The sequence below is a fragment of the Protopterus annectens genome, chromosome 1.part0 (assembly GCF_019279795.1).
Source record: "Protopterus annectens isolate FY-2018-M chromosome 1.part0, PAN1.0, whole genome shotgun sequence".
Taxonomy (NCBI): Eukaryota; Metazoa; Chordata; order Ceratodontiformes; family Protopteridae; genus Protopterus; species Protopterus annectens.
In genome coordinates this window covers 607,981,816-608,007,930 of record NC_056725.1, presented here as the reverse complement: position 1 = coordinate 608,007,930, position 26,115 = coordinate 607,981,816, and the positions used below count along the sequence as shown (strand labels likewise).

At 38.6% G+C, this 26,115-nt stretch overlaps 1 protein-coding gene across 1 annotated transcript in view; it reads left to right on the top strand.

Moving 5' to 3' along the window:
• Positions 1 to 9,391: 9,391 nt before the first annotated feature.
• Positions 9,392 to 26,115, top strand: part of SERTAD4 (SERTA domain containing 4) — a 269,818-nt gene continuing 253,094 nt past the window's right edge. The window contains exon 1 of the mRNA XM_044061783.1: positions 9,392 to 10,852. The gene's annotated coding sequence lies outside the window, so the exon portion shown is untranslated. The remainder of the gene's footprint in view (positions 10,853 to 26,115) is intronic.

The following is a 26,115-nucleotide window of genomic DNA, read 5'->3' as shown; positions in this document are numbered from 1 at the left end:
CTGTATTTTTAAAAGCAACTTATCAAACTTCACCAGATTGTCATTATAAGAAGTAGCACTTACATTTCTTTGGGAAAACAGGCTTGTAGTAGCAGAAAGCCAGTTGTTGAAATGTGGAGCTTCAGAATGCATGTTAGATCCTTCGTTGGTAGTTTGTGGTCGTCTGCCTTCAGGTCCATGTTCATTTAAATCAGAATTAGTGTTAAAAGCACTTCTGGTCCTATTTTCACTTCCACTGAGCGAAACAGGCTCCGAATTGGTCCTCCTCTCGTCTGCATCGTTGGAATTGGTCTGTTCACTGAACTGAAGTAAATGGTTACCTTCCACCTGTGAGCCAAGCACTTCTTGGTTGTTTGGGGGTGTGTTTAATCTCTCTAGCCTTTCCAAACATTGACTAAAGTCTTGTAGCAGTAAAGTAAGATCACTGATGGATTTTCCCACGTCTTGGGAGTATAAAGGTGGTGGTGTGGTATCCAGATCTGTGCCGGAAGCCATAAAACCAACTAAAAAAGCCACTGGTTAACACCTATGAGATTTTATTAGAACTAGTACTCACAAATAATTTCATTCTATTCAATAATGAACTGTTTTTACAAACTGAAGGTGTGGCAATGGGGTCAGCATGCGGTGGTTTGTATACCAACATAATTATGTTGGAATGGGAAAGGAGATTTTTAATAAATACCCCATGGTACACGGTTCTTGGATAATGACTTTGTTGGAATGATCCAAGAGAAGAGATCCCCCTATTCTTAGAATGTATCAATGGCACAACCAGTTTTTTAAAGTTCACACATGAGGTTAACAGTGAACAAACAGCATATGTGGACGTCTTACTAAAGAAATAGTGTCAGTTGTAGGCTTTTGTAGCACAAATTCATAGGAAAGCAACCTATTCAAACAGCTTTCTGCATTTTGATAGTGCACACCCATTTAAACAAAAAAGAGGGGTAGTAAAGGGCCAATTTGTAAGGGCAGCCCGGAAGTTTAGTTTGTTTGATAACTTCTTAGATGAGTGTGACCATCTGAAAGCTATGTTTTGCAAGAAGGGTTATCCGTTATGGCTCCTTAATGAAGTCATGACTGAGGTGGTCAACAAAAGAGAAAGAGGTTTTTTTAAACCCTTGTTAGGTCACCATGAGATGATACCTGCCCAGGGCATGCCCCCTATTGATGGCTGTTTGGTTACTGGAGTAGGAACTGACTTGACCCAATCCAATGTTGAACAGAATTCAAATTTTAAATGTGCTTTTATTACTACTTTTCACAGTAACAGTAAGGATGTGTTAGATATTTTATTCAAAAATTAGGCTATATTGCTTAATGACAGGGATGTGGTTCCTGTGCTAAAAGTAGTTTTGTGATGGAAGGCCACGAAGTCTTGGTGAATGGTTTTAAAATACAGGTGAATAAGAAGGTGTACTGTCATATTGAAAGAGTTGTTTATTGTGCAGTGTGTAACTCATGTGAATGTTTCTATATCGGAAAGACTGAGCGGAAATTTAAAAACAGAATTTATGAGCATTTAAGGGATATCAGACTTGGTAAATCCACAAATGCCTTGAGTAAGCACTGCACAGAAAAATCAGACCACTCTTTTAAATTTTTCATTGTGGACACTGTTGACTTGGATAAAAGAGGTGGCCCATGGGGGCTGCTTTTGGAAAAGAAAGAATTAATCTGGCAGGTCCACCTAAATGCAGGGCAATGGCCAGGATTAAACAATTCACTCTCCATTGCTTGCCTGTTAAAACTAAAAACAATGGAAAGGTAAAATATATAAAAAAATAAAAAAATATAAAAAGTATTTATATACATTTTTATATATACTTTCATTTTTATATAAACACCATTTTATAGCTTTTATACATTATGTGCGTATTTGTATTTATTTTCAGCATCTTTGCGCTTGTTAATGTCATTTAAATGCTGGTTTTAAAGAGTGTCTTTTTAAGAATATTTTTATGATTGCATTTCATTAATATTTATGAGTTCAGGGAGATCCTTTTTAGTCAGTGTGATGGGATTGGTTTATTACTTAATTAATGCTCTTGCAGGATGTACTTAAGAGTGTTTAGTGGATTTGCTCTTATCTGATGAAGTTGAGAAGGTTCTTAATGAAAGTGCTTATCTATTTGTTATTTTGGTTTAATAAAAAGTGTTTTTACTGCTCCCAAAGTGCTTTGCGGCCATTTACTACAAAGATTTACTTGAGTTGCTGAAGTGTGTGGTTCCAGGAGTGCTGAATTTGTTTTTCTGCAGTTTGTGAACTTTTGTGATTTTTAGTCTATTTTATGGGTTCAGGCACAGATCTGGATACCACACCACCATCTTTATACTCCCAAGACCTAGGAAAATCCATCAGTGATCTTACTTTACTGCTACAAGACTTTAGTCAATGTTTGGAAAGTCTTGAGAGATTAAACACCCCCCCGAACAACCAGGAAGTGCTTGGCTCACAGGGGGAAGGTAATCGTTTACTTCAGTTCAATGAGCAGACATATTCCAATGACGCGGACAAGAGGAGGACCAATTCGGAGCCTGTTTCACTCAGGGGAAGCAAAAATAGCACCAGAATTGCTTTTAAAACTAATTCTGATTTAAATGAACATGGAACTGAAGGCAGATGACCACAAACCACAAACAAAGGATCTAACATGCATTCTGAAGCTCCACATTTCAACACCTGGGTTTCTGCTACTACAAGCCTGTTTTCCCAAATACCTGTTAAGTGCTACTCCTTATAATGACAATCTGGAGAAGTTTGATAAGTTGCTTTTAAAAACAAAGAAATTGCAGCTTGATAACTTATACTTTAAAGAATGCCTTAAACTAAAGACTGTTCCTAAGGGCCTCTTCCTGTGGCGGTTTCCAACAGGCTTGATTAGTAACTCTGCATTCCATAAAGAATTGTTGCATTTATTTGACCAGCACGGGTTTGAATACATGGAACTGGTTATAAGGCATAATGACAAAACTATGCAAAGTTTAACACAGGAAGCTACAGAACTTGATGTACTATTGACTTCTAATACTGCACACTCTGCTAATAACTTTGAATATGTGCGTATTTTTAAAAGCATTGAACAACAGGTAAACACCACTAAAAACAGGAAATTAAATAAAATTGAGCATGACAAATCTGAATATGAAAGAAATGTTGCATACCCTGAACCCCCGAAATCCCAAGGTTGGGATGACCATGCACAACCTAGGGAGGATATGGTCCCCACTGAGACTTTTTTAGGCGAGGAAGAATTTCTGCCACTGAGATGGTCGTAACGACTGAGGGAGCAGAATTACAGAGAGAACAACCCTCAGCCCCCCCCCATTATGTCAACAGGGGTCAGGGGGGTATGGTATTGACAGTACAGACTGTGATATTTTTGCTAGAGGAATGACTTTTGTTCCTGATAAAAGTATCAATATTGAAACAACATTATTGGATTTGAAGTTGTACACTAGAAAATTGAATCTGAATGTTTTATTTAAAGATTGGAGGTCAATCATGGATCCCATTACGTTATCCAGTACCTTTAACCCACCCATTCATCCCTCACTACAGCTTTTTGAAAAAAATTGTGAGTTAGATGGGAGAAATGTTAAAATGGCAAAAAAGCAAAAATGGAATTTGAAACAGGATGAAATGAATTTAAGACAACTGTCTGATAATAAGGACCTCTGGATAATGAAACCGGACAAGGGGGGGGGGGATTGTCATGATGAACATGGTGGACTACAACAATAAAATGGGGTGTTTGCTAGCAGGTAAAGCTTACATGCAATCTTCGTTTAATGAACTGCATGGTGCATACAAGAAAGTGAGAAGTGTTTTACAGGATTTATTCATTGAAGGTAGTCTCTTTCTTGATGAATTTAATTTTTTAAGTATAGCACAGCCTAGGATCCCTGTCATTTTGGGTTACCCAAGATACATAAAGACTTAGACCAACCATCTATGCGGCCCATAGTTGAGGCAAGTGGCTCCATTTCCCACTCTATAGCCAAATTCTTGGACATCAGATTGAAGGACTTTATGCAACATGAACCTTTATTATGTAAGGACTCATGGAACTTTTTGAAAAGTATTAATGTGTTAGAATTTGATGAAACAGTCAGTTTCATCACAATCGATGTCAGAGATTTATATAAGGTAATACCGCATACCATAGGCATGGAATGGTTTTGTGAATTTTTGATGGGTAAGGGTCTTCCCCAGCCACTGGTTAACACTTATGACACTTTATTAGAACTAGTATTCACAAATAATTTCATTCTATTCAATAATTAACTGTTTTTACAAATTGAAGGTATGGCAATAGGGTCAGTGTGTGGTGGTTTGTATGCCAACATAATTATGCTGGAATGGGAAAGGAGATTTTTAATAAATACCCCATGGTTTAAGTTCTGTACATTGTATACACGGTTCTTGGATGATGTCTTTATTTGTTGGAATGGTCCGGGAGAAGAGATCCCCCTATTTTTAGAATATATCAATGGCACAACCAGTTTTTTTAAAGTTCACACATGAGGTTATCCATGAACAAATAGCATATTTGGATGTCTTACTGAAGAAAGAGTGTCAGTTGAAGACCTTTGTAGCACAAATTCATAGGAAAGCAACTTATTCAAACAGCTTTCTGCATTTTGATAGTGCACACCCATTTAAACAAAAAAGAGGGGTAGTATTTGTAAGGGCAGTCCAGATGGTTAGTTTGTTTGATAACTTCTTAGATGAGTGTGACCATCTGAAAGCTATGTTTTACAAGAGGGGTTACCCGTTATGGCTCCTTAATGAAGTCAGGATTGAGGTGGTCAACAAAAGAGAAAGAGGTTTTTTTAAACCCTTGTTAGGTCACCATGAGGTGATACCTGCCCAGGGCATGCCCCCTATTGATGGCTGTTTGGTTAATGGAGTAGGAACTGACTTGACCCAATCCAATGTTGAATAGAATTCAAATTTTAAATGTACTTTTATTACTACTTTTCACAGTAACAGTAAGGTGTTAGATATTTTATTCAAAAATTGGGCTATATTGCTTAATGATAGGGATATCAGAGAATGTGTTGGAACTAAACCAAATTTTGATTTTAAGAGAGGGATGAACCTGAAATGCATTTTAGAGTCTAACAGAAACATTGTACATGCAGGGTCTATGAAAAATGTGGTTCCTGTGCTCAGTGTAGTTTTGTGATGAAAGGCCACAAATTCTTGGTGAATGGTTTTAAAATACAGGTGAATAAGAAGGTGTACTGTCATACTGAAAGAGTTGTTTATTGTGCAGTGTGTAACTCATGTGAATGTTTCTATATTCGAAAGACTGAGAGTAAATTTAAAAACAGAATTTATGAGCATTTAAGGGATATCAGACTTGATAAATCCACAGATGCCTTGAGTAAACACTGCACAGAAAAATCAGACCACTCTTTCAAATTTTTCATTGTGGACACTGTTGACTTGGATAAAAGAGGTGGCCCATGGGGGCTGCTTTTGGAAAAGAAAGAATTACTCTGGCAGGTCTGCCTAAATGCGGGCAATGGCCAGGATTAAACGATTCACTCTCCATTGCTTGCCTGTTAAAACTAAAAGCAATGGAAAGGTAAAATATATTAAAAATAAAAAATATAAAGCATATTTATATACATTTTTATATATACTTTCATTTTTATATAAACACCATGTCATGTATTGTATACATTATATGTGTATTTGTATTTATTTTCAGCATCTTTGCACTTGTTAATGTCATTTAAATGCTGGTTTTAAAGAGTGTCTTTGTAAGAATATTTTTATAATTGCATTTCATGAATATTTATGAGTTCAGGGAGGTCCTTTTTAATCAGTGTGATGGGATTGGTTTATTACTTAATTAATGCTCTTGCAGGATGTACTCAAGAGTGTTTCCTGGATTTGCTCATATCTGATGAAGTTGCGAAGATTCTTGACGAAAGCGCTTATCTATTTGTTATTTTGGTTTAATAAAAAGTGTTTTTACCACTCCCAAAGTGCTTTGCAGCCATTTACTACAAGGATTTACTTGAGTTGCTGAAGTGTGTGGTTCCAGGAGTGCTGACTTTATTTTTCTATAGTTTACAAACTGTAATGACCTAAATATTCACTCCCCCCAACACAGCATCAATCTCCACAGCTTTTCCCAACTGATCTCCACCCCCACCTACATACATAAAAACATACCCAAGTCCACTCTAGATTGGATCCTCACTAACAAACCTCACATGTACCGTAATCCCTGTACCCTCTCCAGCACTATAAGCGACCACTTGCCAACTTGCATCTATTGATACTCCCCCAACTACAGAGACCGCACCTCTACAAAGACTGCAGAAAACTTGCCAACTTTTACCCAGATACTCTTTTTAATTATCTTTCTTGTATCAACTGGTCCTTCCTGCACTGTCTGCCCATTAATGAAACTGTGCTTAAATTTAACCACATCTTTCTTGACATCCTGAACTCCCCAGCTCCCTTAAGGAAAACCAGGGTCAAATTCAATTATGCCCCCTGGCTCACTAGAAATACTCTCGCCCTCATGGCAAAATGAGCTGAGGCTTGGAAACTCTGACTAAAATTTAAATCACCCTCACAATTACAAGACTAGACAGAACTTAGGAACCTCACCAAAAAACACATCCACCATGATAAGAAAAATTATTACATCCAAGCTCAAACTAACCATTACACCAACCCTAAAAGATTTTGCAGTACTATTAACAAAGGTCTCCATCCTGGTTCCCCCACTACTCCAACCCCTTCCTTAACAACACCGCAATAGAGACTGCAACACTGCTTAACAAAGACTTTATGGAGACTATTGGCAAGCTCATTTCTAATACCTCCTCTTCTACTACAGACGCATGTAATACAAACCACTCTACCCTTCTCATTCAGACTGCCAGTGCCAACACTTTCTCATTCAAACCTGTCTCTATTTCCTATATCAGAAAACTACTCATGAAACGTATAACCTGCTCTCCCTCTACTGACAGCCTTCCTCCTCAGTTCCTTAAAATAGCTGTTGACTCTATTGCTTTTCCTATCTCTATTTTAATTAATAGAACCATTCAAGAATCCATAGTTCCTGACATCTGGAAATCTTTCTTCACTATACCTCTACATAAGGGTGGTAATTCATCTGAACCTAGCAATTTCAGACCCATTGCTATCCTCTCTCCTCTGTCTAAAATCCTTGAAAAATGTACCCACTCTCAACTAATTACATATCTTATCCACGAAAATCTCCTCACTCCTGTGCAACACGGGTTTTGCCCTAAACACTACACCTCCACTGCCCTTATTTCCTTCTATGAAACTGTTGCTATGGCCAGAGACAACAAACTTGTATCTTGCCTGTTCCTTAATCTGTCTAAAGCTTTGACACTGTTTCTCACTCTCTAGTCCCCTCCAAACTATCCCATCTCAACCTCTCTCACACTGCCCTCAACTGGTTCTCCAGCTACCTCTCTAACAGACAACAATCAGTTAGATGGCTTAACTCTTGCTCCTCTTTCCTCTCTATCCAAACTAGAGTACCCCAAGGCTCAATCCTTGGCCCTCTGCTATTGAACATCTTTACCAATGACATCCATAATTTTTGCAGTCACTCCTCTATCTTCAAATATGCAGATGACTCCACATTGATATCTGTCTCTGAAAACTTGTCAGAACTGTTAACTAATTCACAAAACTCTTTTTCTTCTGTAGAAAGATGGCTCAATGACATTCAGTTCATCCTCATTCCCAGTAAAACAAAGCTCCACCTTTTCTGCCTAACTCCCTCTCCCACTGTAAATCTACCTTTTCAATCTCTTCTCTGAACAACCCTATTATAAAAGTTGAAACACAAACTAAACTCCTTGGCACCATTATTAATGACCAACTAAAATTTGATCTACATGTCCAAAAAATCATAAAAAAAGAAAGACCCAAAAATTAGGCCTACATTACAGAAATAAAAATACGTTAGTGCAGAATCCAAATGTGTCCTTCCATGAACTCACCCTGTTCTATGCTTACCCTATCCTGACTAACCACAATATTCCCTAATTCACAGACTCGAATCAACATACAATAAAGTTGCTAGATTTGCTGTAAATCATCTCTACTCCTCCCTCCACTGCCTGGCCCAACAGAAACTTCACTGGCTTGAACTCCCACATCAACTTACTCCCACTCAACTCCAGATTGCTCACTCCCTTCTCAATAACCCCACTACCTGCCCATCACTTTCCAAACGTCTGTCTTATTACACCCCCAATCATCCTCTTCGTAGTTCCAACCAACTCTTACTACTGACCTATAAATCCTGTAAAAATATAGGCAAAACTATGTCTCTCATAGCTGGAACAAACTCCCATTACATATCAGAAGTATAACTCATGCCAACAACTTTAAAAAGAAACTTAAAGATCACCTGCTTAACTCCAAGATCTGTCACTGCAATCACCTTACTTAACCTCCCGTGTATATATCTCTGTCTATTCACATTCTACAACCTCTACTTAGGAAGTGTCTTGGCATTACTTCTAATTCTTGTAAAGATTAGAACATGCTAGCTTTTCAGCACTGTGACTAAACTGTTTGTATGTTTATATTTTTAGTACTCACACTTTTTTATGCAACAACTATAACTTGTTCTGTATACCGGCATTCCATCTTGTACTCTGTTTTATCTTATGTATAATGTTTATTTTACTTTTTATTGCTGTAGCCTTAATTGGAGCTTTTCTCCTCCGGTCTCTGCTGAAAAGGGCTTCTAAGAACCTAGACAGACTAACCCGGTTAACAAATGTAAAAATAAAAGTAAATAAAATAAATGTGGCATGTATGCAAGTAGATAATTAATGTTTCCTTATTCTGTACAAACAATAATACTAAATGGTTGGTACAAGTATGTCCTGGGTATTTCCTTTAATGTAATAACTTTATGGAGCTTTTCTCCCTATGATTATGCTTAAAAGGGGCATCACATCAAGTCAGACTTTCGCAGTAAGTAAATAAAGATTCAATACAAATACACATTTTGCGCAAAAATAAAAAGTCTGTATCTCTAAAATCCATAGTCTGGAAATACATAGTCATAGTAATCACTGTTTTTTTTTTCACAAAATCACTAAATACATGAGCCGTACACAGGGCTGCCACCTGCACGTTTTAGAAGTGTACTTCCTGAATTGGGCAACTGTGTCCTGAAGGAGAAAACGTGAAAATTGGAGATGCCCTCAATATTTGACAAGGAAATAATGCGTAAGTTTTTCTCCTAATATTTCTGAAAATTCTTGCTATATCAGAATCAGTTTTCTATTATGTACAAGAAATGAAAATATCGAAATATAAATTTACTTTTATAATAATAATGTAAATAAAGCCACTTGGCATTGGTTAAGATGCTGTTTGTTCTGCAAGAAAATGTTATGGTTTGAGTAAGAAATGTCCAATTGCGTGGTGGCGACCCTAGAATAAAAAAAGCGGTACAATCATGGCAATCTCCGAAAAATAAAAGCTGTAATGTGTGATCACGGGATGGGTGAGTTTATATTCTTCATGATGCATCGCAAACAAATAAGATTACCCCTGACTAGAGACGTGTTCAAAATATGAGATCATATTATACTTCGCTCTTGTACTGCACATAATTTGCAGCTGGTGTCGCGGCACGAACAAGAAGAGGACAGTGAACAGTTCGCCTCTTATTTAGTCTGTTTATTTACGTGTACAACAGCTGCTTACTATGTCTGGCACGTAATGGAAGGTCTCGCTCTTTCTCCTCCTTCACGCGAACTAAGACGCAGCCCACTTTTCAGCGAACGTCCGACTGCCACTCAAGTCAACATCTGGAGGGGAAAAAATGTTTGCTTGTGACCCAGCATCTGTTAGCTCCGCACCCGTAGTCAGGATGGGCCGGACTGGCCAGTTGCCAAATTATGGTGTGGTCGAAAATGGCAGTGTCCCGCCTTCACAGCCTTCTTTGCTGTGCCTTTAGCACACTTTTAACTTGTTGTACTGTTAACCACTGGCGTTGTATAATTTGACTCAGTAGAGCTAAGAAAGAAAAAAACACCTTTGAGACAGAACTACAGACGTATCACCCCCCCCCCCCCCCTAAAACTCTTGCCTTTACTTTTTGTCCCGACCTCTTTTAGTCAAGTTTACATGACAAACGTCTCACTTAGTGCGTCTCTCTCTCTCTTTGCTCCTCAGAGGCTCGTCTGTTATTTCTAATATCTCACCCTGCTTGAAGAGTTTGTACAGTACCTGCACGTCACACATATTCATCTAGCCAGGGATCAGCGCCAAGACGTGCCTTTCCAAAGGAAATGTAAAACACAGGCTAAAAGTTCTCAGACAAGGCGAGCCGCAGAGGCACACACTCCTGGCATAAACGTAAAACATCCGCTTCATTATTAAATGCAAAAAAAAAGTAGCGAGTTCCCAAACAGTAGAAAAGATCAAGGCAGCAGCACGTCCAAAATAAAGGTGAGATAATTAGGCACCCCGCACCAGGCTGGAAGATTTTCCCACCAACGAGGATGATGTACGCATCACTGTAGTGAACATCTAAGGGCATCCACTTGGAGAAGCTGCAGGAGCACAGAAATGCGGCTGACATATTCAGTTCTAACCCCCAGGGCATGCTGAAATCGCTGCTGTTAAATCCAGAAGGAAATGCAAAACAGGATTTACTGGTTTCACACACACCGGCGGCTGGACTGAGTCTATCATTACTGTAATAACCGTCAGGGGAGCTCTTACAGCCGAGCCAGAGGACAAGGAGCAGTGCAATTGTTATTAATTGTGGGGACAGAAACAGTAACCCGGGACACACAGGGGACGGTAAGTTTGTTAGCATAGTGTAACTAATCTTTATAAGGCATGTCCGGTGAAACGCACGTAGATTTATACAGCCAGCAGTGCACGAGGGTCACAAAGTAAGTGACACCTACCAAGGCGGGTGAGTCGGGATGTGGGGTCTGGAGCTGGCAGAACCGAGTCAATTACGAATGCTTTATTTACAAACCTTTCACAGCTAGATGGCTTTGTTTTTGTCTGAGACTCCCGTCAATGGGACAGAGAGCATTAGCTACCAGGTAATAAGCAGTTTAATTACCAGATTCTGTACAAGCTTGCATAACGTGTGGCGACGCAACCGGTTATGAATGAGATATTGTTTTGGACCATTTTTGCCTAATTTAACATCGGCACATCATATCTGGCATTGATATGTATATATTGTATTCAAATAACCATTATCTGCCAGGCCCTTTTATTTTTTCCTTTTTTTCCCTTCTTTCTGTATGTAGTGGTCGTCGAAAGGCATTATTTAACTTAAAACGGATTAGAAAGATGAGGCTTGTCATGTTCCTAGCTGCAGCAGTAGCTGTGGGATTTAACCTTTTCTTTCCTCCAGATTCAGAATCTGATGTCAGCCACTGCCAAGTCTGTAAGGTGTCATGATTTTTGTTCTTATTGCTTGCTTCTTTTAGATCCCGAATCTAATACAAATCACTGCAAGTGAGCGTGGTGCCAGGAATGATACTCTTTCACAGCATGTAACAGAGCTGTAATGTAGTTATTAGTTTGTGTCTGTCTGTTAGGGTACTGGCGTGGTTTGCTTTGGAGAGGACAACACTTGAAGCCTAATTAGGCAACATATTTGCTTAATTGGGGAGGTGGCATATTTACTTAAGTACAGAACTTTTCTCTTTGCGTGAAAGCTTTATGGATTTCTTCATACGTCTGAATTCTCACCTTGGTAATTTATTCCAACAAAACTACAACAATGTATGTAATTCTGAAAAAAGTTCTGCCAGAGCTGCTAGCAGGAGACCCGTGTAGTGCATTTACTTGCATTTGTATGTGTGCCATGTAAAATAAGATGTCTGAGGAGGTAGACTGATTTTCCTAAGGATATTTAAAGACTAATTGAAACACTACATTACATATATCTCTCTCTATTAAGCCAAAAGGTAAGCTACTCTCTGATGAAATATCCCTTAAACTGGGTAGAATGCAGATTTAAACAAAGCAGGGTTGGTGCATGCCACTGTGTATAAGTCCACTTTGAAAAACAAAAGTTTTACTAAACTTCCTTTCCCTGGTCATCAGCAAGACACACACACACACACACACACACACACACACACGCACGCACACACACACACACACACACACACACACACACACCATTCTCACAGTACCACCGTATATGTAAGTTGGAAGTATATATGAAAGAAAGTGGAACAAACAGCGTCCTTAACTGCTCCGAACTAAAAGCTAACTCCATACCTCTCAACTGTACAGATTTTCACAGAATGTCCAGATTTTTGCCTCATATTTTGATGTGTTCCTCCTGCAATCTGTACTTTTCTAGCAAATAGCTGAGGATTGAAGTCATTGATAATGACAAACATTTAAGTTTAGGACTCCACATCCTTCAGAAAATTCACGCTAATGTAAAACCTATTATTCTGTCAACTTTCTAAGTTTGTAAGAGCAATATTTAAAATCTGTTCCTATTTGTCCCCCCCCCATCATTTTAGGCTTTGTCCAGATTTTTTGCTCTAAGAGGTTGAGAGATATGCGTGGACGCTTGTTATTTACTGGATGCTTATACTTCAGGCTGAAGCAACATCTGCAAGTTCACGTCTGTCCATGCTGTGATGTATGCATAGTTCAGACATAGACTGCATACAGCTGTTTCAAATTAACATAATGTGTCTGTTCCTTAACCTAGACGTTACTGTGGTTTGTCTCTTCAAAGATTGATCTATAAATTTCCCATCACCTTTGAACTGACTGAAATATCAATATTGCCCTGAATGGCAGCCTTATTTATTTGTTTATTTATTCTTTGTTTACTGTGTATGTGAACTGGTCCATGGGATCCTTTTTTGCTATGGCATGAGCCTTTAATAGCATCTTAAATGTATGTGATTATTCATGTTATTTATGTATGTTTTTGTTTTATAAATGGATGGGTATGTTGGCCAGAGGTGACCGTTTTCATATGTGTCTTGGGCCTAAGTTGACATTTTCACAGTTTCACAGCAGTAGGAGCAAACAGATAACTGTATTACAGAAAGTCTAACAGGAAGGTGTGTGTATAACGGAGCAGGTGAGGTTATCTTGCTAGGAGGTTGGAAGTCTAGGAAATGGGCTGTCAGCACTGTTGCACATCTAATCCAACAGTTGACTGAGAATTGAACCAGGTCTTGCTTCATCTCTTACTACATATACTGAAATGGGAAGAAACAGTTTCTGTAATGCACATTAGAAACATCTGGGGATATTACAATGTTCACATTCTTTAAATACAAATAAATGTTTATAAAGAACAATATCCAGTTTAAAACATAGTCTCATGTGTATGATTATTTTAATCTGATTTATGCATGGTTTTGTTTTGTAACTGGATGTGTACATTTTTAGAGTCACTTCTGAACAACATACTACTTGATTTCAAATGTAAACATGTTTATTTTAGTTTAGTTTGTTCACTGGGAGAGTGAGCTAGTCCAGCAAACTTTTTCGGTCACACCTGAGCCCCAGGGCAAAGACAAATAGATCTGCAACTTGTCAAGCAGTAGCATTATATTTTCAAATCAGACAGCAACATTAAATTGACATACAGTGTCCTACATATAACACAATATGAACTGAAATAATATTTGCAAAAATACAAGTTATTTGTGTAGTGTGAATTATAAAGGTGGGGCCTGGAAACAGAATCTATAGTAAGAGGAGAACACAAGTATACATATACTGATGTTGTTTATAGCCTACATCACCCTGTATTATCCTGCAAGATGTCCTGTTGGGAGCTCAGAACAATTTCCTGTGTTTTTTGCTAAGTAGGAATGACTCACTTCTTTGTATTGACCCTTCCACTATTGTTAGAAGTATACACTTTTACTGAACCGGTTAAGATGTGTAGCTGTGGACAGTAGTCACAGTAACTAGTATAAGCTGCTTGTAATTAACCGGAGGGGCAGCAGCACGGACAGCCTCTCCTGAACCAATACTTTAGTCTGCATAATATGCTACCTGGCTCTGTGCCAGAAGATTCAGTCATCCTTGCAGTTTATTAAACTCTTGTAGAGAACCAGAACACCTTGATACAGTTCAGAATGCCTCTCACACTGACAGTGAAAGAACTGAATGTCTGCATTTAGCTTTTGGAGAATGAAACTCCAAGCTTAAGGGGATGACCTGGAGGTTACCCAAGTGCCAGACACAGAGTGGGTGAATGTTAGAATGATGTGTGCAACATGCAAATGACACATATTACACAAAGCACTTGCTGACCATTGCACACGAGTTAAGAAGATATGAGAGACTACATAGCTTATGAAACGTACACAAACAGCAGTGTGTATGGTATTATTTTCTTTTTCAGGCTGAACTCAGGGCCTGGAGAACAGTGGGGCTTCCTGAAATAAAATGCTAAGGATCTGCAGTAGAAAAGCACATCAGATTCCAGAGCAGAATGTGTTACAACTGCTGCTGCTAGGGGCAGACAGACAGTGTGGAACAGAAAGTTGAGGGTATAATAAATTGTATTATGGTCTATAATTAATTTAATAACTTAAATGTCAAATAGATTATAGGCGTTTTTGTGATGTCATAAAGACTAAACGTTGGCAGTGGAAGAACCACAGGAGTTTTCTCTGAGACAAGGGTAATGATACATTTAGTTCTCTTTTGTCTTGGTTTATTCACAGCTTAATACCCTCATGCTCTACAGTGTGCTACCCATTATTGGTAATCTTGTATCATGCATGAAGGTGTACTTGTGTGTTTAATAGTGGTTGTAAGCAGGGGAAGGTGGCAGAGGGCATCTACACTGTCTACCTGAAGCCTTAAAACAAGTGAAAAGCCAAGGTTCAGGTACGGCTTATTGTCTCAAACACTGTGATAAAATGATGATATTAATACAACATTATCAAAACAACATAACTGTTACGTTTGCAGTATGAAGTCCATGTTAGTGTTGTATACCAGTGGAACACCACTGTATAGCTTGTAATCCCCTGGCTGTAGTCACTAAATAGTAAGGATGAAATATTACAAAGAACTTAGCCAAACAGCAGACATAAAGTAAAACAGTTCAGAGGTACCTGATGCATCATTCATGTTAACGATTAAACATACCCAAACATATTTATTTCCCTGTTATGAGAGACTAGACCAAGCAATCACTTAACATTCAGGCATGGCAAAAACACTAAAGTAGAACTGCCTCACATATGTTTGCCTTGCCTTTCTACCTAAATGTTTTATTGCATGTGTGTCACTATCGAGTTTATGCCACAATTAGAAGATATAAGACATTTTCTGATTTTCTGGATTTGCTGTGTTTTTTGTTTGTTTGTTTGTTTTATCACCAAAACATAAAAATGCAGAAAATGTAATGCAAATATAAATTATGACCTGTTTGAGATGTGGATAAGAAAATGCCTGAAGTTCTTTTCTTTGTTTTTAATGAAAGGTTAGATTTTTTTGTACAGTATTAAAGTAATACTTTTGTTACTAATGTATCAGCCTCACTGAAAATCATTTGCAGTATTGTGATAATATGACAGTTTATTAAACTCTTTCATTTTAGCCACATAATTTAATGTGTTTGTAGTAACAGAACTGCATTACACAGAGCAAAGAATATATTGCAACTTTTCTTTCATTAAATTTAATTGATTTGCACAGTAGAGGAGGCATTAAAATTGTCAAACTGCAACTTCAAACACTAGAAAAAATATATGCATATATTAAATATAGAAAATGCTGCTGGTTACTGTTTGTAAACTGTTATTTTATGTCGGCAGTTCTATTTCCATTGTATGCGTATTTCTGCATGTCTATACATATACGTATACATTGATATCTATATATGGATGCATGAATGTATATTTTATTTATATGTATATGTGTGTGCGTGTGTCTGCCTATATATACATATATAATATATATATATATATATATATATATATATATATATATATATATATATATATGTGTGTGTGTGTGTGTGTGTGTGTATGTGTGTATGTGCATATGCATATGTCAGTGACAATGGGATCAAAAACAGAACAAAAAATGAAAGGTAATTTTATGCGTACAGGATCCAGGCCTGTGAAATATTTCCCAGGGCTCTAGATGTAACATCCGTTAGTTATGCTCAGAGTTGCCATGTGGGTGGAATTCATAGACTGTTCCCTCTTTGGTGTGAAAGGCTGATACCTGACCATGTATTACTGGGAGAACCTTTTATGTAGACGTAGCATGCTATTTATGAGTCTTTCTACATAACTAGAGTGCTAACTTCCTTCTTGTTGTCTTAATTTTAAATGCTCATTCAAATCCAGTGTGCTTGTGAAATATATATGTATTTTTAGGAGATAAAGCTACTTTACATTGCTTTATAAATCCCAAAGCAAATATGTGTGTAGGAAACCTATACTTTGTCATAGCCTTCTCTACTGAAACATTGGAGCAGTAAGATAATCTGTTAACTGTTTTCGATATTTCAGTGCAGCTGCACTTCTAGGATGCAAATTGTGCACCTGATTGTAGTTCACTGAACTCAGAGAAGAAGGAGAATGTGTTATACGGGTTTGCTTATCTTCACTTTCTCCCAAGTTTTTTACACTTCAGACTTAGTAGATATATATCTCTATCTACACACACACACACACACACACACACATACACATATATATAGATATATATATATATATATATGCACACAAATACACAGAAATATTGTTGATGTGGGACTTGCCTCCACACTAAAAGGTGTGGAGAGGGCAAAATTGTTTTTGTGTTTACTACAATCTTGGGGTGGGAGTGTAGCAGCTTTTAGCTTGTGATCTCCAAAGGATATGGAACTTTTATTGTTACCTAATTGTGTGCCATTTAAATGACATATGATTTTCATGGAGAATACCCACATAATCAAATGTTGTGGATGGGATGGAGAGTGGGGTTGGCATAGTGATGGAAGGTTGACATAATGGTTAAGGTGTTTACCTCACAAACAAGAAGTACAGGATTTGATTCACACTAAAAGGACCTGGCTAGGCTTAAAATGGTCCACAATGGCATCTAGTCTAGTATTTACCTGTGAACCTACAAGTCCTTGCATTGTGAAGCTGGAATACAAAATCATACACTATCTGGCAGTCATACAGCATGTTTCTATCAAATCTGTTACCACACCAACATGAGGGAGTCGGTGTCCACTATTTCTGTCTCATACCTTACTGGATAGTCTCTCCATCACATGGACCTGCTATTCACAATTGGACTGCCTGGGCTGTTCTCATGGCAGCAATCTCTGCACCACGGAGACATATAATTTAACTTTATGTTGGCCTTGAGTTTCCCCACTTTTGTGGAATCTAACTCCTTTTGTGAGAAAGTATATTATATACTATAAACTATACCAACTTTGTTGGAAAAACATGGAATTCTCTCCCAATTAAACTTACTCGGGAACCCTCGCTAAACCTTTTTAAAAAAGGCCTCAAACAAAATCTTATGACACACTGGCTCTGTCCCTGTACCAACCCTGACTAACTCCTATCTTAACCATTTCTCTTCATTCTTTAATGCATGCCACTTCCATCTTGCTTTAATACTGTTATCATTCAGTTCTGTTTGATATGCGGCATAATTCTTGATATTCCCTTCTTTAAGACTACAGTGTATATAACTTGTAAATAGTTTCTATTTCATTAGTGTTTTTACTTTTTTCTCTCTCTATCTAGATAAATATCCTTTGCTGTGTAAGTAATTCTAGTGTATGACTATTACTTTTTACTCTATTCAATTGGAGCTTTTCTCCCCGGGCCTCCGCTGAAAATGGACATGTATCCAGTCAGACTATCCTGGTCAACAAATGTAAAATAAAATAAATAAATAAATAAACTTTGCCTCTACAACCCTTTCAGTGAAAAAAATATTTCCTGTTTCTGGTTCATTTTTCTTTTATTACCTGTTTATGAGTGTTTTTTAATACTAGATGAAAATTTTAATGGCAGCTTAATTAATTATTATTGTTAAGCTTATGTGTATTGAGCTGTACTATATTGTAATTATTTGGTGCTTGGAATTAAAGTCCCAATTGAATAAAATATAAATTAATCAAGTTGTACTCTTTGTTAGCATGTATTTCATTTAATTAATGACGGTGCTGTCCTGAGCACAGGAGAGCTTTTTAAGGGACAGCTACTTGCAAAAATGTCAATTTTTTTCTCATTGAAGAGTAACTCTTCTTACTTTTAATATGACCTTTAATGTGTCACATACAATGAAAGCTTGATTTAAATAGTTTTTTATCTGTTACCTGTCTGCGTCTAATGATCTTCCTACACCTTGTCCAGCTTAGACTGGATGAAATGCCAAGTGGTTGAGTTTAGCTCAGCAAAGCTGAACTCCTTGATTTCTGTTTTCCAGAAGAGATCACTGCAAGTACAATTTCTGTTGCTGGAAGTGAATCCTTTCCTTGTTGTTTTTGTGAGTTTTCTCTTCTTCTTGGTGTAACAGTAGAAATATCCTCTCCAAAGACACTTTTTTTTTAATTCTAGTTTCTGCATATCATTTTGCCTTTCCTTGAAATCTCATATTATTTCATTTTGGGATTTGCCACAACAAAGGGCAACAGACTCTACCATTTTTTGTTTATTTGGTTTGTTAGATTATGTTTTGTTTTTGTTATCCACCAGGGTTATAGCCTGGGCTCCAGAAGGGAGATACATATGCAATATAGATGTAATACTGAAGGCAGCATAATGTAGCAGTGAAATATATACTGAGAAAAGCAGTATGCATACAATAAAAGTAATAGACAATGATAACCAGTCAAAAGAAACAGGTGCAAAGCAATGTGCATGCAGCAAAAATAATACACAACATATAGTATACAAATAAAAAGAACGTATGTGGAACAAAAAAGTACGCAGTGGAATTCAAACAAAAGAATGAGTTGTTTGTACAGATAATGTGCGTGCAACAACAATAATACACCATAAAGATAAAACAAGAAAAAGTAATTACAAAAATATACTCTTCTATATTCCTTCTAAGGCTACTTTGTGTGCTTTCCAAAAGTTGTCAGTTTTTTCATTCATAGATTAGTACTAGGCTAACTGCCCTCATAGGCCATTTTGAGCCTAGCCAATTACCCCCTATGAGAATCAAACCCTGCACCTTGTGCTGCTAACACCTTAACCATTACGCCACCCTCCCACTCTATTTAGTACACTTATTGGTATGGAAGGCTTTGTATAATTATTTGTAGAATAGACTTATTCGGGATCATTGAAGCAAGTTGTATTGGATTTGTTGCTTTTTGAGTTATTTCTTATTCACAGGTGACTGAATAGTAAGCATAAAAGGCAAACAATGACACCTGAGTCAGTAAGAGAGGGAAGACATGATATTTGTAAATAGCACATTTTGATGTATTACACAAACAGGAAATCTGGTCACTGTTTCTTGCTGTAACAACACAACTTATATAAATATCTGTATAACAGTTGGCAACTGGATAAAATTAAAGGGAGTTGCTGAAAAAAATGTACTGACACTGTTTCACATGCAGAGACAGTACTGATCAGGAAACTACCATGCTAAAGAGTGGAAAGAGAAAACTGAAAGGAATGGAAAGAAATATGAGATGCTGTCAGACAATGATCATGTGCATTGTACTGTGCAAAGAAGAATCATGAACTAAAAAAAAAATCACACTGGCAAGGGGAGTCACAATGCCATTTGCAGGAGCAAAGGGCTTTTTCTATCATGCTAAAGCTCTACACGAAAAGTATTTATACAAGCAACGTATGCAGTTTTTTTTTATGAAATAACCAACTTCTATTTCTCATCTTGGTTTCTGACCTAATTATGGAGCGGGAGCAGTATGCTTTGGCTGTATGCTAAAGCTGAAGGCATAGATGGATAAATCCTTCACTACAACCAAGGTAACTTGAGTTCAGGTAGCAGCTGTGGGGTTTGTTGAATCTGGCCTGGTGGAAGAAAGGAATGATGCATTTTGGGAGACTCGCTTCCCTTTAGAGGAGGTGCCAGAGCATATTGTGTTTTTTCCCCACTAAGAATCCTAGATGGAAATTGAGATCACATGAGAGCAGTGACTTCAAGGAGACAGGTATCTTCTTGAAGGGTTACATCACTTATGAATGTAGGCAACATGCTCTTGGTGGCACAGCCATTGTACTCTGAACCCTGGGACAGTATGGGGCATATGCTGTGGGATTAGGGATCTAAGATCTGGAAAAAAACAATCCATTCCCAATGCCTATCTGATAGCCCTTCCCTGCTGACTCTTGCTGTTCAGTTTTGGGGAAACAGAAAGGCTCATTAGTTGATTGAGGACTGATGATTATTAGCCAGTGGAGCAAAAATGCAAAAAAAAAAAAAAACAGTTTCTTGATTTTACTATCACAGAGAAAAAAGTAAATTGAGGTGAATAATTTGAACCACTTTTTGAAGTCTGTCTAAGGCTCTTGATGTAGTAAAACAGTTTATCCTCTTGGGGTAGCATTCCATTCGTCATCTCTCCCAAACGTACAGGAAGTAGTTCAACCAGTTCTCTTAATTTGAAATCCCAGTTTGTTAACTAGAGTGACACCAATCTGATCATCATAGACTATCCCTGTAGAAGCCCAATGGTTCACTTCTGTGACTTCTACCTTCCTTAGTGTTTGACATTATTACGTTAAATATTGTGGCTAAAACAAGATCGTATAACACTTTGATGATTCAGCTGTATTTTATCCAGTATCATCTGACTCCATTTTGGTTCAAATTTACAGACTAGTTTTACTGCAGTTCTGATCTGGGAAGTATAATTTAGACTTCGGCTCATACTACTGAAACAGAAGTTTACACTCGTTAACTGTATGACTCCAAACAACTGCAAATCTTATCCAAGGACATTTGCCACCTTGGAGTAGTAAGCAATGCAAAACTGCTGAAAGTCTCAGTAGATCACAAATTATTTTGATCAATATGTTAGAATGTCTGCTGTAACAAAGATGATAAATTACACATTTTAACAGGGACAACATCTTACAAATGTTAGCTTTTATCTTCTTCCTATCCTATTGCATGCCTCTCAATATTTTTACTAACTTGCATTCCAACTTAGTCATTCAAACCTGTGAAGGCATATGGAAGGAACTACCCTATTTATTCATAGGTTCATACATTCTTTATAAGATTATGACCAAGTAGACAGTGAAAAGTTCTTCCATATTCTCATCAACATCCTGACACAATTCATCACAGCATTTCCCTAAAGCAAATAAAGGGAATAGAATTCAGTCAGTATCTAATGATAATACAGCTTGGAGCTGCACCTACATACTGCTCAACTGTCTGGATTTTCACAGAATGTCCCAATTTTTGTCTAATATTTTTGGCCTGTTCCTCATAAAATTGGTGTTTTTCTGGCAAATCATTGAGGTTTAAAGTCACTAAATAATGACAGACATTTGAATTTCACACTTCATATCCTTCAGAAAATGCATAGTAACATAAAACCTGCTTTTCTAGCAACTTTCTAAGTTTATAAGAGCAATACTTAAAATTTGCCCCTATTTTTCGGCCTCCCCCTCCATTAATTTGGGCTTTGTACAGATTTCTTGTACTGAGAGGTTGAAAGGTATGTTCACATCCCATCCTTTGCTACCCTCATAAATATCTTGTCATTCAGCAGTTAATAAGATGGTGTACCCAATCACATAGTTTTCATTCAGCTAGCCTTCTTATAACTTAAAACAGTTACATTTCTGAATCATTTTTGTGACTCATCTTTCTCTTCCTTTGTCTGCAAACAGTAGTACTCTTTGCCACTCATGTTATGGCAAACATCCCAAATGGAAATGTTTAGAAAAGCCCTCAGTGTCCATCAGTGTAATAGCCTGCATTTGTATAAGTGGCAATGCCCAGCCGTTTATGACTCTTTTCACTCTTATTTGGAATGAAATGTACATATATGGGAGAACTCGTTATCATTGTTATATACAAATGAAAAAAATGCTTCTAGGATGTAAAAACATACAGGGGGCATTGTGACGCCCGTGCCCTGGCCCAGCAATCAAGGAGCCTCAATCCTCACCACTAACACCAGAGAGGGCGTCTCATATAAGAGGAAAGGATAACAAATACACACAGTAAAGTACAATTTCCCTTAAGTGCACACAGAGATCACAGTCAGTCAGGGGCTGGTTGCTCCCTTGCTCTCCAGGTCCCCAATAAGACTCCCCAATGGCACAGCTATAGGGTCCAGATCTCAGTCTAGCTGGCAAGCTAACCTCCAGTACCCTCTCTTTCCAACCAGTGCTTTGTGTCCCTGCCCAAGTAGCTGACTCACACACACGCACACACACATTTTGAGATAAGTATTTATACAACTTCGCAAACACTCCTGGGAAAGGCTGACACAGATTCTCCAGCTGTGCCCTTTTTCCCAGACTATACGGTAGTAATTACTGCCACCACCAGCTAATAATTATCAGCTACCCAAAGGCCCTTAAAAGGGTGTCCAATTATTACTGTGCAATATTATCATCCAATTGATGAGTATGACCAATCAGTCTTAAGGCTTATTAGAATGGCTTAGTTCAGGATCACATATAAGCATGCAATGTACTGTTGAGCTTACTTATCTCTACACAAACCAGCCACAGGTAAAAGGTTTTTAAAGTATTTAATAATAAATACTTAAAACACAAGACAATAGTACTACACCACAGTGCTATTCAAGAGTTTAGAGATCATACAGAAACGTAAAATAATTCCGTAGCACATTTCTGACATAACAGAAAGCACTTAGTCTAATCTTTATAATCCTGGCTATTTCTACAAGAAAACATACTTCTAAAGTAACTTACTTAAGACAACAAGCAGAGTTCTGATAAGTTGGATATCCAAGATCAAAATGCTTAATAATTTCTGGTTCTTACAATTTAAATTGAAACTGCAGTTCTGATAAAACATTACATCATTTGTTTACACTTTCCTGGTTCCCAGGCCACACAGAACTGCATTTACATTCTTTTACATTTAGAGCAATAAAGCACATTCGACATGTAAATTCTGGTCATTAACTTTAGCCTTAAAACAATAGGCAGGATGCTTACTCCAGACTCATTGACTCCAAATTCTAACTTCAAAGGAATAGGCATAATTTTAATTTCAAAGGACCAATAAGAAATGCTTGACTTAGTTTTCCTTACAGCAGATGGCAATGTTGCCACATTGTTGAAACAGCATTTCTTTACATTTAAGACACAAGTCTGTATTTTACATTTATATTTACAAATGCCAGAATTATGTATCAAATTTGATTTGACTCGGCTGGTAGCCTTCACCCTTCTCTACCAGTCTCCATATCTCTCCTCCCCTGGAGAACTTAAGCTAGATTTGCAAGTGACCCTTGATAAACACCGCTGGAGAGGGCTAGGTCTATCTGAGTGTACCTCACCCCATTCCCTGTCTTGAGAGCCCATCTACATTGGCATTGCTAATCCCACTGCAGTGCTGCACTGACATATCATATGCTTGCAACCCCAGGCTCCAACTTAGCAACTTGGCATTTTGCTGGCTGGCTCTGTTTAACCATATTAGGGGGTTGTGATCTGTCATTACAGTGAATTTTCTACCATGCAGATAAAGCTGAAGTTTCTGCAGTGCTCATACTATGGCTAGGCATTCCTTTTCTACAGCTGCATAGCATTCCTCCCTGGGTTGGAGCCTGTGACTGAGATAAACCACTGGGTGCTCTTCCCCCTCTGAAGAAATCTGGCTAAATACAGCCCCCACCCCATGGTTCAAAGCATCCACTTGCAGAACAAATTATTTTCTGTAAGCTGGACTGGCTAACACAGGGGGTCCTCCCAAAGCTTCCTTAAGCTTCTGGAATGCCTGCTCACATGCTGGGGTCCGCACTACCTTATCTGGCCTGTTCTTCCTTGTTAGGTCTGTGAGGGGAACAGCTATGGTACTATAACTAGGGACTAACTTTCTGTAGTACCCTGCTGTCCCTAATAATGACCTCACCTGCTTTTTAGTAACAGGTGCAGGCCATGCCTGAATAGCTTCCACTTTGGCATGTTCTAGCCTTATCTTACCACACCCCACTGTATGTCCCAGGTAGGAGACCTCCGCCATACCCACATGACATTTGCTCAGCTTAATTGGCAACCCTGGCCTCTGTAGTCTGCCCAGCACCTCCCTGCACCTGAAGGTGCTCTGGCCAGGAATGGCTGTAGATGGCAATATTGTCTAGGTAAGCAAGGGCAAACCCTCCTGCTCATGCTAGGATATTATCTACCAGCCTCTGGAAAATCACTGGGGCATTCTTCATCCCAAGGGGCATCTTTGTGAACTCATGTAAACCAAAAGGAGTTACAAAGGCTGACTTCTCTCTAGCACTGGGAGTCAAGGGCACCTGCCAGTAACCCTTGGTAAGATCAATGGTTGTAAGATACCTAGCCCCACCCAGCTGCTCTAGGGCCTCATCTGTCCTAGGCATGAGATAAGTGTTCGACTCTGACTATATAATTTTCTGTAATCCACACAGAACCTGGTGCTGCCATCCTTATTTGGCACCAGCACCACTGGGGAGGCCCAGGGACTGTTGGACTCTTGAATCAACCCTAGTTCCAACATCTCCTGTACCTCTTCCCTCAGAGTCTGTCTGACTCTCTCAGGCACCCTGTAAGGGCCTGCCTAATAGGACTTCGGGGTTCTGTATCCACCTGGTACTGTACCAAGTGGGTGCACCCTGGTTTCCCAGTGAACATGTCCCCAAATTCCTGCAACACTGCTCAGATTTCTTGAACCTGGGTAGGAGATAGCTGCTGGGACATTGCTACCCCTTCCACCGAGGAGTCATTCCAAGCCTCACTGAGGAGATCAGTCACCAGATCTCCCTCAGACTCCTCCTGCAATCCTCTGCAAATGCTCAGCACAAGGGCTTCCCTATTATAGTAAGGTTTCATCATGTTAACATGGTACAATTTGTGCCCCTGCCATCTGCCTAGCATTTCCACCATGTAGTTAACATCACTTACCTTTCTTACCACCTTGTAGGGTCCCTCCCAAGCTGCTTGCAGCTTGTTGTGTCTGACAGGAATGAGAACCATTACCTGCTACCCCACAGCATACTCTCTAGCTTGAGCATTCCTGTCATACCACACCTTTTTCTGTTGTTGGGCTTCTGCCAGGTTCTCCTGGGTCAAGCCCATGAGTTCCCTGACCTTTGTCCTGAGGTTTAGGACATATGCCACAGCAGACTCCTTGTGAGACTCACACTCACCTTCCCACTCATCTCAAATTAAATCTAGAGATCCCATCACCCTATGCCCATACAGCAACTCAAAGGGTGAAAAACCTGTGGATTCCTGGGGAACCTCTCTGTATACAAGCAACAGATGGGGCAAATATTTGTCCCACTCCCTCTTAAACTGAACTGCAAATGCCCGTAGCATGGACTTGATTGTAGAGTTTAACCTGTCAACAAGACCATTAGTCTGGGGATGGTAGGGGGTGGTCTTCATGTGCTTCATCCCACAGGACTTCCACAGACAAGCCAGCAGGTCTGACATGAAATTGGCACCTCTGTCAGACAGTATTTCTTTTGGGAAACTTACCCTGCTAAAAATCTCTAACAAAGCATTTGCCATCTGCTCTGCCTCAATGGAGAACAAAGCCACTGCCTCAGGGTATTGTGTAACATAATCCACTACCACTAGGATATACTTATTCCCTGTGGAACTTGGAGTACTCAGAGGACCCACAATATCCATAGCTACCCTCTGAAATGGCTCCTGAATCACAGGCAAAGGCATCACAGGATCTCTCACCTTGTCTCCTGCCTTTCCTACCTTTTGGCACTGCTCACAAGTCCTGCAGTATCCTGTTACATCACTGGAAATTCCAGGCCAATAAAAGTTCTGCATAATATGCATTTTTGTATGTTTTATGCCCATATAACCTGCAAAGGGAATATCATGGGCTATGGTTAGAAGCGCCAGATGGTAGGTTCTAGGCACTACTAACTGCTGTACTCTCTC